Raw genomic sequence first — 7,623 nt, forward strand, 5'->3', positions numbered from 1 at the left:
CCTAATCAATGAGGTATAATACATAAGTATTTAATTCATTTGTTATTGTACGTTCTATTATCCAAGCAATTCAACTGCTCATATTCTCTCAACTATTTCTACAATCCGCACGTCTGACTTAAGCGTCGGAGAGGTTTCCACCGGATAAACCCAGGACTTAGTTTACGTGTACTCTGTTCGCATGAGTCTCAAAACCATTTAGCTCGTGAGCCAGTGACCTACTTTTCTTCCCATCCTACTAAAACTACTACAGGCGATCTGATTTTAGCATCATTATAATGGCGCCGTCTGTGGGAAGGTATACTAGATCCGTAGCGCGCAGGATGCCCTGGAGACATTTGGTCGGATTGAGCATGACACTGCTAATAACCTCCTACCTCGGCGAGGCTCTGGCTTATCACTTCCCCCTCCCCGTATTCAGGATCCAACACAAGTCCCCCCTCGCGAGTCCCCCACCTAGGACTCATCAGGGTCAACTTCAACCTACTTCTCTAATGACTCAAATAACCGAAGATGCCCTTCAACACATGATCGCAGAAACCTCTGCTCGTGTTGCCAGTGAAGCAGTGGCACGATACATCGCACAACGAGAGCTAACGCTCATCTTGCGGCTCCACCTGTGGTACAACCACCTCCACCGTCGCAGGATAACGACCTCCAAACAATTATGTCGTCAGCATCCACCTCTGACCCTAGGTCTCGGATGCAATAATCATCGCCGAGAGGCATGAACTGGGTAACAACACCCACGTTCACCTCCAAGAGGCAACGCCTCTCGCTAGCGAGCTCCTCCACTCAATGGTGGAGGGGATGAAATCAATAGTCGGGTATCTCGCTGGAATCACCTTCCCCACTTAGGCAATCCTATAGGTGGAAGGGCAATAGCTCCAATAAGGCGCGGAGTCCCTTCACTGTTGCCATACTCAATAAGATACTACCCCAAGGGATCTCGGATCTACCGGAGTTCGATGGAACTAGTGACCTGCATGAGCACCTTGAGAAGTTCTACGCCATGGTGGAACTATATGGCCCTACTAATGCTGCGTTGTGCAAAATGTTCCACGCAACACTCTCCAAACGAGTCATGAGGTGGTTCAACTCCTAGCCCACTAGGTCAATTGAAGCTCTCTCCCAACTGTTAGATCGCTTCACTAACCAGTTCGCTATCAAAAAAATTACGCTAAGACTCCTGCGTACCTCTTCACTATCGCCCTGAGAGAGGGCGAAACCCTCTGCAACTATGTTAAGTATATATTTTTACACTTAATTATATCTTTTAATTGGAGATGTTGGTGAATTTTATGGATAATTGGTGCTTAAAGTTTTGATTTATTGTGTTTCGGGCACAAATTGAAGAATTGAATAACTTAAGAATCAAAACTGCAATTTAGAAGAAAAGATAGACACAAATTGGAGAAGTCAACACCACTAGACATGTCATGATCTCAGACGGCCGTCCGAGAAATACACTAGGAATCCGGACGGCCTTTGTTAATCGAAAGATCTGTTTAATAATTAGAACATGGGTAGAAGAGCCTTTGTTGTATTAACATATGAATATTGTTAATCTCTTAGGTAGGCATTATTGAGATTGTGCTTCATGTTGTGTTCTAGATTTAATTGCGTAGGAATACAATAATTCAATCTAGAATATTAGAATCGTAATACACACGGAAGCGGATTATTATTAATTTAGCATCTCAGATTAGTAATCCGATTTAATAACTTGCATAATTGTTGGAATTGGGGAATTAACAATCACATAGGAGAAGAATAAAATCATAGGCTTGTTTACTCTGATAAATCTTCATGTTTAATTGTTTTTTTGCTCTTGCCTGTTGAGCTTCATTTAGTTTAATCAATCTTCTCTCGACTGTGTAGGGTGGCTTGATCACAATTGGTAGAATTTAGCGATTAGAATTATATAATTTAATATTCTTTGTTGGATCGATATTCGTCTTAATTGTCCACTATATTACTTGTTCGATGCGTAAACTTTCGTGTAGGTCAAATCACCAACAAACATTCAACGATTTGTGGAGGCAGCTCATGAAGTTCCTAACATGGGAGGAGGCATGCACTCTGAAATCATTCAACAAAACTTGAAGTAAGGTAGATTCAAGGAATCTATCACGGGAAGACCTCCAACCACTATGTAAGAGTTATTATGTCGCGCTGAGAAACACGTGCTCATCGAAGAGGCTTTGACCCTCACTCCTTCCAAGAGGAAAAGTATTGATGATCACTTCGACACCCGACGAGGAGATGATCGACGACAATCGTCGACATCTCAGGGATAATCTCCTTCCACCTCCCTGGACTTCTAATGATGTCAATGACACGTGGAGTCTTTCAAGCCCATAACAGAGTTAGTGACCGCACCATCCTAAACTGGGGGGCTATCCCACCCCAAGGATGATGCATCCCCTCATCTCTCTACATCAATTGGGCGAACAGCCTCCAGCCTCGTTGTCCCCTCACTGCCAGACAACTCCCACGAGAAGCCAACCTGCTCGGGGCTACAAACGTGAGAACGACGTGAAAGAAGCACCTACAATTTCTACTTAGTATAAATTTTGTTATTTCCAGCGATTCGCTCATATTTATTTTCATTTGCCTCAAGCAGGCTTGTAACATTCAAACTTTCAATCAAAGAATAAAACAAGTTTCCTTCTTACTCTCAATGTTGTTACTGTTTCACTACACAATTATCAGCTCAAGGTAACATTATTACAACCCTAGAAACACTTAGAGCCATTATGGTGATCTATATACCCTGGCCAACTTGATTACCTAAATCTCTCTACTTGTTTTTAACGGGTCCTTCATATAAAACGTGACCATGGTACTACATACTTACGATCCGTGAGGTCTAACAAGGGGCATAATCCCCATCAAAGAATCTTGAGAGATTGATGATCCCCTCATCAAGTACATCACGCACGAGGCTAAATGTAAACACCTACAAGCAACGCGTCAGACAAATGACAATGTCAAGCAATATAAACCTCAAACAAAATAGTATTGGGCAAACCCATCTACTCCAAGTATGAAAATAAATCAAGTACTCCGCCCACATATAGGGGAGCACATATCCTATCAAATACCTATACTACACTCCGTACTCCTATTACGAGCCTAAGTCTCTGCCGCAGTGTCGTCATCTGCCTCAGCAACATTTGCTATTTCGGTACCCGCATCGCACGCATCGCCCCACGGTCACGCCCCTCCGGCCCATGTGCCAACGTGCCTTCGCGCCCTTCCGGTCCGCGCGTCAACGAGCCTTCGCGCGACTTCTGCCCACGCGCCTTCCCCGCCGCCGAACAAGCTCTAAGTGTGCACCCTCACCTCGTGAGGCGCGCCGCGTTCGCACGATGTTCTCCAACCCCGAGCGTGTGGCCTAACCTCATGAGGTGCGTCGTGCGTTCGCGCACCCGCGCCCGCTAGGCGTCCGCGCCGCGCACCGCGCCGCGCACCCCGCCGTGCACCCAGCCTCGGTCACGCCGTAAGCCGCCGTTGCCCGACTTCTGTTGAGGAGGCGCGGCGCCGGAACGCCATAATGCGCCTCTCCGCCGCCACGTGCGGTTCCCAACCCAACCTCCATGCCCAAAGGCAACGCTCTAACGCGAGACTACAAGTATTTTTACTCTCGACACAATCTGGAACCCGTTTTGACTTGGCCCCCACATCAACTCGAGAGTGGGGTACTTAATGATATGCCTAATTTGTTTAGCCAATTGGGCCTACAATTTCATTACCTATTGGGCCACAAACCCGATTTAGAAGACCACCACTACAAAGCCCCAATCACCTTCAAATAAGGTTTGGGCCCGACAAATTAACTTCAGCCCAATCAATGAGGTAAGGATTTAAATCATATGTTAAGGTACGTTATATTATCCAAGCAATTCAACTGCTCATATTCTCTCAATTATTTCTACTATTCGCACGTGTGACTTGAGCGTCGGAGGGTTTTCTGCCGGATCGACCCCCCGCTTAGTTTACGTGTACTGTGTTCACATGAGTATCAAGACCATCTAGCTCGTGAGCCAGTGACCTACGTTGCTCTTCCTGCTCATCCTACTGCAACTGTAGCAACAAATTCTCATCTGCGATTTAAACAAACAAGAAATACTTGCACACAGATAATTTATTGAATGATAAATAAATATTGCGGGTTACAAACTCTAATTTAATCCTCTAATTCTTCTCTCATGATTAATATATAGTTGGCTTTGTAAATTCGGAGTTGGGTCGTTGACTTGATCTTCTCCGGATTTGATTTTGAATTTGAATAACGTTTTCCGAGGGTCTTGCGACTTAAGTCACGGATCGTACGGTAAACTTTGACGAACTTTGACTTAAAGATCTAAGAGTTCCTAATGGATTTGGCCCTTCAATCTTCCTTCGATCTTAATTTGATGTTAATAGCGTTAATTCGAGGATTTAGCACCGTAATCTCAAATTAAACGTTTTAACGTGCCTTGAATTTGATGAAGAACGACGTGAATATTGTAGAGAGAATTTCTCCTACGATTTTTCTTCTTCTTGAGTTGTGTTGTGTAGGGAGGGTCCCTATTTACAATGGTAGAATAAGAGTCCTAGATAAACCTTCTTGATGATGTGGTGCGATATGATTGGCCCTTTTTAATGTGATATTTATCGCTTAAAAGTAGAAAAAGAAAAAATAATCCAATTGACCAATAATTAATTGATATTTACCTCCATGACTTGTCTTGCAAGACAAGATATAAATTAATGGGCGAATGGCAAAAAGGGACATGACAATGGACTTAAATGCACATTGGTCCACAAAAAAAAAAAAAAAAAAAAAAAGTCTTTCAAATAAACTCATCCCCATGTCTTTATTCTAAAATACCCTCCATAATAATTCTTATCAATTACATCCATCATGCTCTAACTTCCATAATATTACACATTGACTCCGGATTTAAACAAATATATCACAATAACCCCTATTTTAATAATTTTATGAAAAAATATTTTTTTTTTCGGAAAATAAATTTTTTTCTGATTTTTTTTTTCTGGCCAAATTTCAGTGTTGACTTGCTGTTTTTTTTTTTTTTGAAATTTGTTTTTCTAGAATTTTTTTTCCCGGTCAGTCAACCACCGTTGACCGCCGGTCTCCGGCATTGACTTTTATTTTCGATTTTTTTTTTTGAAATTTTGTTTTTTCTTAGAATTTTTTAGTTAATATTACTGTCTTGGCAGCTAAATTACTGTCTCAGACAGTAATATTACTTTTAGGGCAGTAATATTATGAATATTATTTTCCCGAACAGTAATATTATTAATATTATTGTCCTAGACAGTAATATTATTGTATGAGTCAGTAATATTACGGTCGGAGACAGTAATATTACAGTCGAAGACAGCAAAAATGCAGGCCAAGACAATAGAATTAATTAATATAGTAATATTACTGTCTCAGACAGTTACATAACTGTTGGAGACAGTAATTTAGCAGCCAAGACAGTAATATTAATTAACATAACTTTTTATTTAGAAAAAACAAATTTTCAAAAAAAAAAATCAATTAACAGTTAAATTACAGTCTCCGACAGTTAAATAACTGCTAGAGACAGTAATTTAGCAACAAAGACAGTAATATAAATTAAAATATTTAAAAAAAATTCAATTTACAGTTAAATTACTGTCTCCGACAGTTAAATAACAGTTGGAGACAGTAATTTAGCAACTAAGACAGTAAAATTAATTAAAATATTTTTTTAAGAAAAAAAATGTCAATTAACAGTTAAATTAGTGTCTCCAACAGTTAAATAACTGATAGAGACAGTAATTTAGTAGTCAATACAGTAATATTAATTAAAATATTTTTTTAAGAAAACACAAAAAAAAAAAAAAAAAAGTCAGCGTTGGAGACCCGGCGGTCAACAGCGGTTGACCTACCGGAAAAAAAATCAGAAAAAAAAAAGTTAAAAAAAAAAAAAAAGTCAACGCGGAAGACTGGCGGCTGACCGGCAGTCTTCGGTGGTGACGGGTCAAAATTGAAATTAAGGTCACAATTTGTTAATTGGTGAAATTGGACTAAATTGGGGTGTAAACCCCAATTTAGAGTTGAATTGAATTTCAATGAATTGGGGGTAATTTTTTTATATATAAAAGGATTTTCCTTATTTGCAAATAAGTTTGAATGAGCTGGAAATATTTGAAAGACAAAAAAGTTAGATGTCCATTTCTGAATTAAGTGCTCTTGTCATTGGCCTATTTGTCATTTGTCCTAATTTAATTTTAGACACAATTTAATTGGCTAATTTAATTAACCAGTTAATTAATTTTATGCGTCTACATCAACTACTATTACATGTGATCTAATTTTAGCATCATCACAAAGTATTGTAAGTAATTTCCTTTAAGATTTATGCTAGCATTGAAGTGGTAAAATAAACGAATTTATGATGAGGGGAGTTGTTAAGGAACTAGTCAAGAATGTGACCTTATTAGTAAAATTATTAGAAAAGAAAAATTGGGAACAAAAAAGTTTAATACTCTACAACAGTTTACTTGAAAAAGAATTTGCACATAAACAGTAATAGCAAATGCACAAGTCTTCATAATTCAGATGTCTCCCTTAGTTTACTTTCTTTTGTTCTTACCACTTGTTGTACTAGGAAATGATAATGATTGTATGCCCATCAGATGCAGAAACGACGGCCCGATAATTCGGTTTCCTTTCAGACATACAAATCGGCAGCCCCAACATTGTGGCTATCCGGGCTTCGATTTATTCTGCGACCACAAAAACGATACCGTGCTCGTGCTCCCGTTCTCGGTTAATGTTATAGTAAAGAAAATCAACTATGTATCTCAAAGAGTTTTTGTTTTTGACCAAGAAAATTGCTTTCCACAAAAGCTAACACATCTAAACTTATCTACTTCAACTTTCCGTTTCTTGATAAAGTTCTTAGATGACTATACCCTGTTCCATCAAGAAGAGACTTAGGTATCGTACTTCCTTGCCTTGGCGATTCCATGTACCAATTCTATGCCGTTGATTCGAAACTTTCGATGGAATCACTTCCTTTGACTTCTTGTACCAAAACATATGAATTCAAATATGTTCTATTTGGAGTGGTCTGAACCAGCATGTTCCGTATGTGAAGATAAAGGCAAAAGATGCAGCTCGTATAATTCTACGACATCGGATCAACATATTCAGTGTCTTGACCAACTCCCAACTACAAATCATCATGGTACTTTCGTGTCTATTTGGATATTATATTTTCGTATTTTCCATGAAAAAAAAGCTTAAGCAATTATTTTGCTTACAGGAACAAGAAGGAGGCAACTAGTTGAAGGTGAATATTTTTGTCTGTTCCTTTTTTGATATTTTTGTAATGGATTGGTTTAAGAATCTGACTTATATGTTCTGTTTCAAAGGTTTTGGTTCCATTCTTGTCGCAATAATACATCAGAGTTAGAACATACCAAGAGAATCGAACGATGATTGGGAAGTTTTTGCGAGTTTACAAAGCCCTTAAGCCGAGTAGATTTTCATATTCGGACATAAAAAGGATTACTCATCAATTTAACGACAAATTGGGTGAAGGGGGTTATGGAATTGTTTACAAAGGAAAGTTG

General features: G+C 39.3%; 1 pseudogene; it reads left to right on the forward strand.

The window, feature by feature from the left end:
- The first annotated feature begins 278 nt into the window (after positions 1 to 278).
- Positions 279 to 7,623, forward strand: part of LOC148770643 (uncharacterized) — an 8,960-nt pseudogene continuing 1,615 nt past the window's right edge.

Source organism: Erythranthe guttata, chromosome 5, assembly GCF_056151865.1.
Source record: "Erythranthe guttata isolate IM_541 chromosome 5, IM_541, whole genome shotgun sequence".
NCBI lineage: Eukaryota > Viridiplantae > Streptophyta > Magnoliopsida > Lamiales > Phrymaceae > Erythranthe > Erythranthe guttata.